At 40.4% G+C, this 11947-nt stretch overlaps 1 pseudogene; it reads left to right on the plus strand.

Moving 5' to 3' along the window:
* The first annotated feature begins 8338 nt into the window (after window positions 1–8338).
* LOC104850580 lies at window positions 8339–11719 on the plus strand (annotated as a pseudogene).
* The last annotated feature ends 228 nt before the right edge of the window (window positions 11720–11947 follow it).

The raw sequence follows: 11947 nt of genomic DNA on the forward strand, positions 1-11947 counted from the left end.
GGTTATGCTTATTAGTAAAAATGGTCACTTGCAAATTTAGATGAAATGTTTCTTTTTTTCTTTTTTTTTGGTCTAAATTATTTGCAAGCTGTTTCTGTCTGTAGGCAGAGGTGGAAAGGCAATTTAAGAACACTCTGTGGCCTCCATTATGCAAATAGGTGTATTAATTTTCTACTGATGTTGCAATAAATCACTAGTGAGAAAATAAAATGAAAATTACAATAAAAGCAACACTGAAAGAGCCTTTCAGAGTGGAAATGGAACGCCATTAAGAAACATGGTCCATGAAGGACTCCAGCTGCCAGGAATGTAAAATTTGGTTATCTCTACTGAGGGAGGAGATGAGGCCTGTGGTGTAACCTGTGCAAGTCATGGAGACCAGGGCACGTGCGCACAACATAAGATTCAGGTTGTCTATGTAGTTTCTGAGATTTGTATGTGGGGCCAATCAGAAAAGTGGTATTTTCAATCTTCTATTTGCCTCTGGTGTGAAGCCAAGTGAGTCTTTGATAGGACAGTTTAAATCTGTTACCAGGCCAAGTGAATTTTTGATAGGACAACTGTCCATCCCCCTGCCTTATTTCTATAAGGGTAAAGTCAATCTAGGAATTTCAGATACAAAACACTCCCTTCAATCTTGTTGTGGCCACTGTACTTCTTTTCTATCTTCAATAAATGTACCTCCCTGCTACCTTTTCTCTATGACTTATCCAATTCTTTGTTCAGAACACCAAGAATCTGGAGAGACTATTATAGGACCCATTGTCTGGTAACATTTCCATTTGAACACAGGGATCTACATTGTCCTGAAGGACTGGACAGTTACTGTCTGACCCCAGCCCAGGCAACGCAGTTACATATCCTGCAAGATGCAAAGGATAACAGGAAGCCAAGGCCCAGGTTTAGGTTTGAGGCAGAAACACCTGTGGGGGTCCAGATACCCTGGAGACCGACCACCAGACTTCGTCCACTCCAGGACAAAAATTTCCCACTCCTACAGGCACTACTGTGAGACCTGACTGAGCTAAAGTGACTCCATGCTGGCCTGCTAATAGGCCAGAGACTGTGCTTCCCCCTCTCCTTATCAAATATGGAGAAAAGCCGCTCAAACTGCAAATAAACCTTCATATGCTAATTGCTAGCTTGGTTAACAGCTCACCCAGGGACAAATGGTATGACAAAAGGTGACCATAAAACATTTCCTGCATAAGATAAACAATGTGTTTGGAATCTTACCCCCTTGTAACTGTGTGAATGCCCTGACCTATGTTTGAACTTCTTTGTTTGAAAAAATCCTATAAAACCTATGCACAATCCTGTAATGGGGCTTCACTTCTTTTAGAGAGTGGAGTCTGCACATGTGTAATAAACTTTCTCCAGTTTTATCTGTGTCCCAGTACTTGGTGTTCTCTCACTGGTTTGGTATAACAACTACCCCTCCCCTGCCCAAATCCTCCTATAAAGTTTTTCTTTGCCCAATCACCCAGGGTCAATGGCTTTGTCACCCTTGACTAGTCTACACCCAGGATGAAAAAGAAAACCTCACTTGTTGCTTCATATTTGCCTCTTGGTCTTGCCTCAGTTTACTCTAACATTTACACTGAGGCTCTAGATGTGTATAAAGAGGTTACTCTTCTTTTATGGACGCTTCTGTCACCAGTATTGTTGCTGTGGGTGACTGGGTCCTGGATGGATATCCAGGTTCTTGTGCATGATGAACAAAGTTCTAGATGTAACACAGGACAGTAAGGAAAAAGCAGCAAATTTAATGAAATGTAATCAGGTGGTGGTATCATCAGAGTGAGCACGCTCATGCTGGGGGAAAGGAAAACAGCAAAAGCATGGAATATATTGGGATTAAAAATTTAAAATGTCCCAGCTATAAAGCACATCCCATTGGGCCTTTTCAGAGCATGACTGATGTGTGATTGACAGGGTGCTGAGTCAAGGCAGCTGTGTCTATTGCAGATGTCTTTTTGCATACTTTACTCATAATTGGATGCAGAGGGCCAGGCATGTAGCTCAGAGGTGCCAGGCCTGCCTGATAAGTTCAAGGTCCTGAGTTCAATCCCTGGTACTGGAAAAAAAAAGAGAGAGAAAGAGTAATGAAGCTTATAATTGGGTGCATGGGATGCAGTCCATATGCATGAACCTTCGATGAGCTCCAGGTGAAGAAAGGTTACTGTAGGTCATGTTGGAGAATGTGCTGTGCATGCATCTTGATTTGGGACTTTGAAATTTTCTATAGGGGGCCTAGGAGCCTTTGTCTTTCTTATCTCTGCCTCCAGGTAGAAGGCCTTTGGAGTAAGGTCAGGGAGGGTTGGATATTGCCTAGGTTCAAACAAGTGGAGGGGACTGGTCTCATATCCACAATGGTAGTATTTCTATTAGAACCAGGTTCTTGGGTACAAAAATAGCATGGAGATCAAGCCCAGAGGAAATACAGTTACAAGAATGGCTTCTTATTGGGACCTCTGCTCAAGCCAAAAGAGAGCTGTAAGTATGACAAAGAGCAGGTCAGGTCAATGGCTTTCCAAAGAAAGGAAAGGGGTAACTAATTCCTGCCAAAAATTTCCATCTGTGCTGGGTGTGGCAGTTGTTGCCTATAATTGCAGCTACTCAGGATGTTACCAAGTAGTTCCTTCTAGAAACCATTAATGGGTTTTGTGATGCTTGCATCTCCTTCTGGAGTTGGTTTCCAGGTTCTTCCCATCTTGAATAAAGAATTGAATATAATGAGCAAAAAATAAAATCATAAAGTTCATTTGAAAGAGTAAAAGTGAAGAAAAGTGAAGATCTAGGGAGAAACTGGCTCTGCAATGTGAGTTTGGGCTAAGTAAAAGAGGAAAAAGTAAGACAAAATGTACACCCTGGAGGGTGCAGGGTGGATTATCATGAGAAAAGCCATGATGGTGAGATCTTTGTGGTGTCCATGTATTTTATGTCACCCAAATCTTAAGGAAATGTGCAAGAACTTCTACATATGGGTCTTGAGAGGCACTGCTGGGCTGCCATATCTAAGGCTGATGTCAGGTCTAGGCACTCCCATTGAAAACCAGTTTTGAGTTCTGGAGAGAAGACCATCTACAAGGGTTTGGGATCTTCTATGTGAATGTGTCCTGGGATTTTATAATTAACAGGTCATGCCTACTTCCCAAGCCAGCTTTGCCACACCTTAAGCTCCTGTATCATTTCCCCCTGAGAGATACAAATCCCATAATTCTTTATGAGGTCCTGAGGTAGTGGATGGAGGTCTTTGTCTTCTGCACATTTTTCAAGATGGAAGAGGGCTGTAGACTGTACCTACTGAGGTAGTCCTGATCTGACTCCAACTACCTTGGAGTGCTGTGGCTCACTGGTTGGGTTGAAAAAAGAAAAACCTGTCAAAAAGAAAGAAAGTATTACACACTGAGCTGCCTGTTTGAAAAGAGAAATAAACTTTACTATTAGCCCAAATATGAGGAGCAGGTCAGATTTCCACACTTCCTGCAGCAGCACTAAATTCTTGGTTTTTTAAGAGAAACCTCAAGTCTTCTAGCTTTCTCCTTTTGGGTGATCTTTTTCTTCAGACAGTTTAGGTAAGGCTGGCTTTATTCTATAAAGATGAATCTATCTATTCTGGCCACCTTTATGGTAGCTGGTGTGGCAAAGATCAATGAGAAGGGGCCTTTCCATTTTGCCTTTAATTGGTCAGCAAGTATCCCTTCTCTCCAAGTTTTTATGAGCACTCAGTTTCTAGGACAGACAGTAGGGGGTCCTCCTGTCCTATACATCTGGATAGCCTGCTCTACTTGGCCCAGATTAATGAGACATTGTATGAGCCTCATGGCCTCCAGGTTTACTATCATACTCGAGCGTAGAAATGGCCTCCCATGTGACATCTCAAATGGGCTCAATCTTAGCCTCATGAGCACTATTAGCAGCAATTGGAGCCAAGACTCAGTGTTGGCAGAGCTCACTTTAGGATCTGGCTTGCTCTCTCTACCTTTCCAGAGGGTGGAGGCTGTCGGGTGGAATGAAGGTGGTACTTTATTCCTAAAGTCTTTCCCATCCCCCTAAGTTAAATTAAAAGAAAGTCCATTGTCAGTCTGGAGAGACTGAGGTAGTCCAGATCTGAGAATGATTTCCTCAAGAAGAACCTTGACTACCTCTGTAGCCTTTCTGAACAGGTAGGAAATGTTTCAAGCCAGCCTGTAAAGGCGTCAATTAGGACTAGCACCTGTTTGAATCCTCCCCATGGTGGCATGTGGGCAAAGTTTAATTGCCAACCTTCTCCAGGATATGCTCCTCTCCTCTGTATAAGTTTTAATAAAGAAGGTAGTTTGGGCTTGCCTGGGTTATAATAGGAACAGAGTGGGCAAGCTTTGCTAATCTGTTGGCTGGTTGCCCATAGACCTAGTCCTGTGAAGACTCAAGTGACCCATTTCCAATGCAGCATCTCTTCCCACATGAAAGGAATCATGGAGTGTTTTCATAGTCTTCCACTGTGTCCCATATAGCTATGACTATAGATCCAGAGGAAGGTTTTCCAGAAGGTTTTCAAAATAGAATGAAGTAATTGAATTGGCTCACCCATGCTGCTTAAAACTTAGGCTTCTTCAGATGAGTTGGTCATGTCCATGGACAGGGGCACTCCTGGTACCCCTGGGACTCTTCAGTCTTCAGAGCAGGAAATGAAATGAGGGCTCTGGCTGGCCTAGCCCCTCTATGGGAGGGGGGACCATCAATCTGCCAGTGCCATGAGTCAGGCAAAGAGATGCCTCACACTCAAAGCAGGCCCCAAGTGGTGGCCTACTGAAGGTGCAGGCCCAGTTTATAGTCTTCTTGTACTTAAAACAGGAACAGAAATTGTCTTTGGGTTTTCCCTTAGATGATTTGGGTGAGTTTGAAGCATTGCCAGTCATAGCAGTTATATGCTTAGCCTTTCCTTTTGTCTCATCTGTGGGTCCCAATTGTTGAACACAAAAACGGCTATGTCCAGCATTGGGCTATAGGTGTCTGTGGGCTTATCTGAAGTTTTTGTAGCTTGCGTTGAATATCTGGAGCTGACTGACAGATAAAATGATATTCCACTAGTGCTTCTACCTCCCTGGAAGATGGATCTATATTAATATATTTATGAAAGACTTAACATACTTCTTTACCTCCATGGTAAGAGCAGCTAGCATATCAGAAGTCATTCTTAGTGCCTCGCTAGTATTACAGTCCCAGTTTTGTTTTGCTGAAGAAGAAATAACCTTGCCCGAGTGCTTTCTTTTCCTTTATAAAGTTCATTGTTCATCCAAATAGATCCTATCCTCTTGTATAACTGTAACAGAAAATTCAGCCTGATTTATTGCCCTGGGGACTATAAGGAGACATTTGATAAGACCTCCCTTTATTGGCAAACAGATCAGAAATATTTGCATCCCCCTGAGACACAAGTGGGGTTCCAGGACAGGGCCATTCCTCTTAGCTTTTGAGTCTTTGCTGTGATAAAGTCACAGAAGCCTGCTAGGTATTTCATCCCACCTCTTACATTTTAAGTAGAAATGCTATAACTGGAGAATATTCTCATAATTTAAGGTACCATCTCATACCCATCTCTTGCTATCACCCAGTTTGTACTAAACCCAAATCATACTGCAATAGTAGATAAGCTATTCCTGTTTTAGAATGTCAGGATCAAACCTTTCCCACTCATCAAGAATACAGCCTATTGGCATAGTAAGAGGAATCTGCGTGGTAGCAAGGTTCAAAAGGTTTTCCTTTGGCTCAGCTTGGGGCCTAGAGAGAGAAGCAGACAACTAGGTCTTGACCCCTTAAGATGGAATCCCATGCAGAAGGAGAAGACTCAGAGGTTCCACAAAGCATCCCTCACAAGACCCTGACAAAGACTAGACTGACATCTCTGAATTTTAGAACAATGCTGGTATCACTTACATAAGCACAGACAAAAGCAACCTCCCAGGTATCTTTAGATCCATTTGGGAACTACTAACTCACTAGGGAGAGCGGGGGTCAGGACACTTATTCGCCATATCTAGACCTGTAAGTTCCATGAAGTAAAGCCAGAAATTTCCCAAGCAAAGTTCTCTTAGCCCCTTGATCCCCGTGATGGCTCAACTTGTGTTTTGAGGCCCTTGATGACTTTACTTAACCAAAATGGAGCCTATTGGGAAAATTGTCCCTTGTATTTACTCCAACAGTTAAAAAAACTAAACTAAACTAAAAATGTGGGTGACTCTACTTTCATATATTCACCGTCATCTTAATTAAATTTAAAATGCTTTCAGTTCATTCTGTTCAGATCATCAGGCCTGGGTTTTAGTAAGGGCTAATTTTCATAATGACTCTAAAGGTACCATTATTTTTTGGTAGTTTCTCCTATAGCCTCTGGGCAATGAGAGCCCTGAAGCATCCTTGCCTCTAAATCAAATATATATCCTCTTGTTATATTAATTGCTCGATACCTTTTCACATTTTTTCTCTATGCCTTGACCATTCCATCATTTCTTTATTTCTTCTCTTTCTCCCACCTCCTTCTCCTCCTCCCCCATGGTTGTTATTTTAGAAAAGAAACCACTAGTACTTGTAGCAAGGTATTAGTCTGAATAGTCACAGAAATTTCCCAGTTCAGCATGTGCTAGATAATTCTAGATAAAATATTTTTTAATATTATTGAAAGAAATACATGGGTAATCTAGGAGAATAAGGGAAATTTTCAGAAGCAAGTGAAAACCTTCCAGGCAGATTTTCGCTGATGCCAGGAAGAACCTTCCTTAGAGCTTTGCTAATTCCTGCATTTACCTGGCCCTGCAAAGGGGTAATTGAAAACCTTGAGTTCTCACAGAAAAGAGGAATAGATGAGAAATACTCACAAACGAAAGAACCCTCCAGTTGACACCTTGAGTGAACATGAGATACAATGTTTTGCACAGGGAGGGAGTATGGTTACATAATGGGTCAGCCTTGGTTCTCTGCAGAGATGGAAGAGTATTTTATGTTAGAGTTCCTAGTGCAATAGGTCCTGTCTTCATGTTATATTTTTATCTGAATAATTTGCAAGCAAAAATGAGTGTATGGTATGGATGCAGGTATTTTAGGTGCTTAGCAACAAAGTTAACCCTCTCTGGAAGAAGGCATTTTAAACACAAGCCTCAAAAATTCCTGTCCATCAAGCTCTGCGGCATAAGCACAAAATCAGAGAGCAGTAAAGACCCTTGGAAATGAGGCTTTCAAAGGAAGATTGCCACAACCACACACTGCAGACTTGACCAGCAAGATGCCAGATATTGGAAGGATTAGATGTGGAAAAGCACACTGGAAATTGTGAAAAAGAAAGACCATTGAAATTGACCACATGCTGAACAACTGGTTAGACACTGCTAGAAAGCTACTCAGGGAGCTGAAGACACTAGTGTGTACAGACAAAGATCAGAAATTCAAGTAATAAAGGGGAAGAAAGGCAATAATAAAAATATAAGTATGGGCCAGGTCCTGAGTTCAATATCTGGTACAAAGAAAACAAAACCACTCACGAGTACATCCAAACAAATATTGCCTCTCTTTCATAACATGTTCTTATGCTGGTTGTTGTTGTTGTTGTTGTTGTTGTTTTCCAAACTAAAATAGAAGATGAGGAAACAGCAGTTGCCTATGGATGTGGAGGACAGTAAGGCAATTCAAAGTTTTTAAGACTCATATATTGTTTGGGAGGATGGACAAAACACTGATTCAGTTTAGAATTCAGGTTAAAACTTCTAGTCTGTCTTAGTTACTTTCCTTGCTGAGACACAATACCTGATACCCACAACTCCAAGGAGGAGAGGTTTATTTTGCCTCCAAATTTGTAGAGGTTTTAGCCATAGTCAACTGGCCCCAAGGAAGGACAGCATGGCAGAGGAGAAACATATCGTGACACAATGGGAAGCAGAAAGAGACCAAGGGAGCGCAGGGGAGATAGACTTCCTTAGGCTGCTCCCCCTTTGACCCACCTCCAACCAAGCTTCACCTCCCACTTAGCTACAAACTCATCAGTGCATTGGTATCACACTCCAAGATCCAATCATCTCTAGAAAGCCACAACTCTGGGTTCATGAAGTTTTGGGGATATATGCTAGCCAATGAAAGCACAGAAACACTGCTCATAAATTCAAAGCTAGAAAAGGGAAAAAAACAAAGCGAACAGGGTAAAATACAATCCATCCAAAAGGGGGAAAAAGAAGTAGAAGGCATGAAAGAAGATCTATAAATGAATGTCCCTGGTGTGATTCTGTCTTGGGCGTCTGTTCTCTGGGGATAGTACCTGTTTATTTCCATCCACATTCTCTCCCACCTAAGTGCTTGCTATCTCTCCATGGAAGATTCGATGAATATGGACATGAGCCCGCTGAGGCCCAGGACTATCTTTTCAGTTGGGAACTAAAGGCCCACAAACAGTAAGGTGGATAATGATGAAAATGAGCACCAGCTGTCATTAAGAACGGTCAGTTTAGAGGCTGATGCAAAGGGTGAATTACTTACATAGTGTGGAAGCAGAGGTAATGAATTCCAAAGCCAGTCCAATTAAAGTAACACTGGCAACTCTGAAAATGTCTCTACAGCCAATGGTTTTCCTTGGGGCTTTGAAATTACATCACCTGTTGTCTGAAGGCTGGAGTGTGTTCAGGGCCTGTGCATATTAGTGGACAGCACTCAGTAGCTGTGGAGGAAGATTCAGGATCAGGTAAGGAGAAGGAACAGAAAGTAAAACTTTTTATCTTTATAAGTTTATTGGTATATTTTAGGTATTCAGTACACTTACACTCATGATTGGGATGTTGTACCTTTATGTGACTTACCTTGGTTCTTGTTTTTCTCCATTCCCTAGCCACTTTTCACCCTCTCCACCCTTCCCTGTTCACAAAGGCTTTGCTTCTATGTTTTTCCTTTCCACATATTTTTTTTCTTTTTCCTTTTCCCTTTCCCCTACCCCTCCCACTTTCTCTACTCTTTTTTTCTCATTGAGTTTATTGGTACATTTTAGGTGTACAGTACAGTTACATTCATTATTGGGATCTTGTACCTTTACATGACAGGTCTTGGTTCTCATTTTTTCCCCTTGTCCCTGCCCTCTCTTCACCCCCTCCTCCCTTCCCTATTTACAAATATTTTATTTCCATTTTTTCATTTTCTCATGTTTTTTTTCTTTTCCCTTATTTCCTTTCCCCCACCTTTCCCACTTCCCCTACATCTTTAACCCTTTCTTCCTATTTCACATTGTCAATTATACCATTAGGATCTTATGTACCATTATAGTTTATCACACCAGAGAAACTATTTGGTATTTATATATGTGTGACTTATATATTTCACTTAGGAAGTATATCCTCAGTATGCATCCATTTTCCTACGAATGACTCTAATTTATCATTCTTTATGGCTGAGTTTCCTTTACTCTTTTAGACCTTTTCTTCCTGTTACACAATATCAGTTGTACATTTTGATCCTTATTTACACTTTTAGTTTTCCTCACCAGAGAAACTATTCAGTATTTACACGTGTGACTTATTAATTTCACTTAAGAGTATGGCCTCAATGTGAATCCACTTAATTATAAACATCTCTAGTTTCTCATTCTTCATGGCTGTGTATTACTCCATTTTATTAAAAAAAAATACCTTTATCCAGTCTCCAGTTGATGGGCGCTTGGGATGTTTCCAAATTTTAGCTCTTACAAACTGTGCTGCTATAAACATGGGTGTGCATATATCACTGTGGTATGATTCTTTTAATACTTTTGGGAAGATACCCACCAGAGGAATAGCTGGGTCAAATGGGACCTCTAATCCTAGTTGTTTGAGGTATCTCCATATTGATTTCCATAGTGGTTGCACTGGTCTGCACTCCCACTAACAATGGAGAAGGGTTCCTTTTTCGCACAGTCCCACCAACATTTGTTATTGTTGATTTCTTGATAGCAGCCATTCTGGGGTGAGGTGGAATCTCAGTGTTGTTTTCATGTGCACTCTCAAATCACTGGTTATGTTGAACATTTTTTCATATGTTTATTTTATGCTTTTCCTTCTTTGTCTGAGAAATGTCTGTTCATTTCAGATGCCCAATTTTGAATTGGGTCTTTGTGCTTGGGGGGTCTGATTTTTTTGAGTTCATTATATATTCTAGATAGTAGACCTTTGAGGAATAGCTGGTAAAATTTTTTTCCCAAATTGTGGGTTGTCTCTTAGATCTGCTTGTGATTTCTCTGGCAGTGTAGAAGCTTTTTAAATAGATGAGGTCCCAATTGTTGATTCTTTGTGCTAATTCCCTGAGGATTTGTTCATAAAGTCTTTTTTTCCTATGCCAATGTCAAGAGTTCTGCCTAATTTATCTTCCAACAAGTTTAGTTTTTCTGTTTTAATATTTATATTTTTAATCCCCTTGAATTTCAGTTTAGTGCATGGTGAAAGATAAGGGTATAGATTTAATCTTCGACAAGTTGAAATCCAGCTTTTCCAACACCATTTATTAAAAAGGCTATCTTTCTTCCAGTGAGGATAGTTGGCTCATTTGCAAAGATGAGGTAGCTGAGTATGTCTGGAGTTGTTTCTGCATTTTCTAATCTGTTCCACTGATCCTTGGGTCTGTTTCTTTGCCAGTACTTCTGGTGTTTGGTAGCTGAGTATGTCTGGAGTTGTTTCTGCATTTTCTAATCTGTTCCACTGATCCTTGGGTCTGTTTCTTTGCCAGTACCATGCTGGTTTTTGTTTGTTTGTTTGTTTTGCTTTTTTAATCACAGTGTTTTTGTAGTATAGTTTTAAGTTGGGGATTGTGTTACCCCCTGTCATGTTTCTGTTGCCTAGAATTGTTTTTGCTATTCTAGGTCTCCACTGATTCCAAGTGAATTTTTGGATTGTTTTCTCTAGTTCTGTGAAATATACTGCTGAGATGTCAATAGGGATTGTGTTGAATCTGTATAGCAGTTTTGGATGTATGGCCATTTTCACTATGTTGATTCTTCTTATCCAGGAGCAAGGGATATCTTTCTATTTTCTTATTTCTTCTTCAATTTCCTTTTTCAGAGTACTGTAGTTCTCAATGTAGAGGTTTTTTTTTCCTTGTTAGATTGATTCCTAGATATTTCATTTTTTGGATGCTATTGTGAAAGGGATTATTTCCCTAATTTCACTCTCAGTGAGTCTGTTATTTGTATATAAGAAGGCTATTGATTTTTGAGTGTTGACTTTGTATCTAGCTACCTTACTGAATATGTCAGTTAAGTCTAGAAGTCTTTTGGGAAAGTTTTTTTGGTCTTCTGGAAAGCATTCTAGCCCTGGAAGTGGTAGTAAGATTCCACAGAAAAAAGTAAAACTAGCTGCTGATGAAGGTGATGATGATGACGATGATAACAATGATGATGATGAAGAGGAAACTGCAGAGAAAGCTGCAGTGAACAAATCGATAACTGATACTCTTGCCAAAAATGCACAAAAATCAAACCAAAATGGAAGACACTCAAAACCATCAACATCAAATCAAAAGGTCAAGAAACATTAAAAAAAAGAATAGACTCCTAAAACACCCAGAGGACCTAGTTCTGCAGAGAATATTAAAGCAAAAATGCAAGCCAAGTATAGAAAAGGGTGGATCTCTTCCCAAAGTGGAAGCCAAGTTCATTAATTATATGAAGAATTGCTTCTGGATGACTGACTAGGAGGCTCTTCAAGATCTCTGGCAGTGGAGGAAGTTTTCTCTTTAAGAAAACGATTTAACAGTTGGTAAATTTTTCCATCTTATTTCATTTCTGTATCAGTTGATACCTGGCTATCCTTTTCATAATGCAAAGTGAGAACTTTCCCTACCATGTTTGATAAATGTCCACGTTCCACTGACAATAATGTGTGGTCCAAAATACCTGTTCAGTTTTTAAAGATGGATCTGCACCTTTCGCTTGGTTTTAAGTATGTATAGAATGTTATGCTAGGAT

The sequence above is a fragment of the Fukomys damarensis genome, unplaced genomic scaffold (assembly GCF_012274545.1).
Source record: "Fukomys damarensis isolate Sample0158 unplaced genomic scaffold, DMR_v1.0_HiC HiC_scaffold_27, whole genome shotgun sequence".
NCBI classification, from domain to species: Eukaryota; Metazoa; Chordata; class Mammalia; order Rodentia; family Bathyergidae; genus Fukomys; species Fukomys damarensis.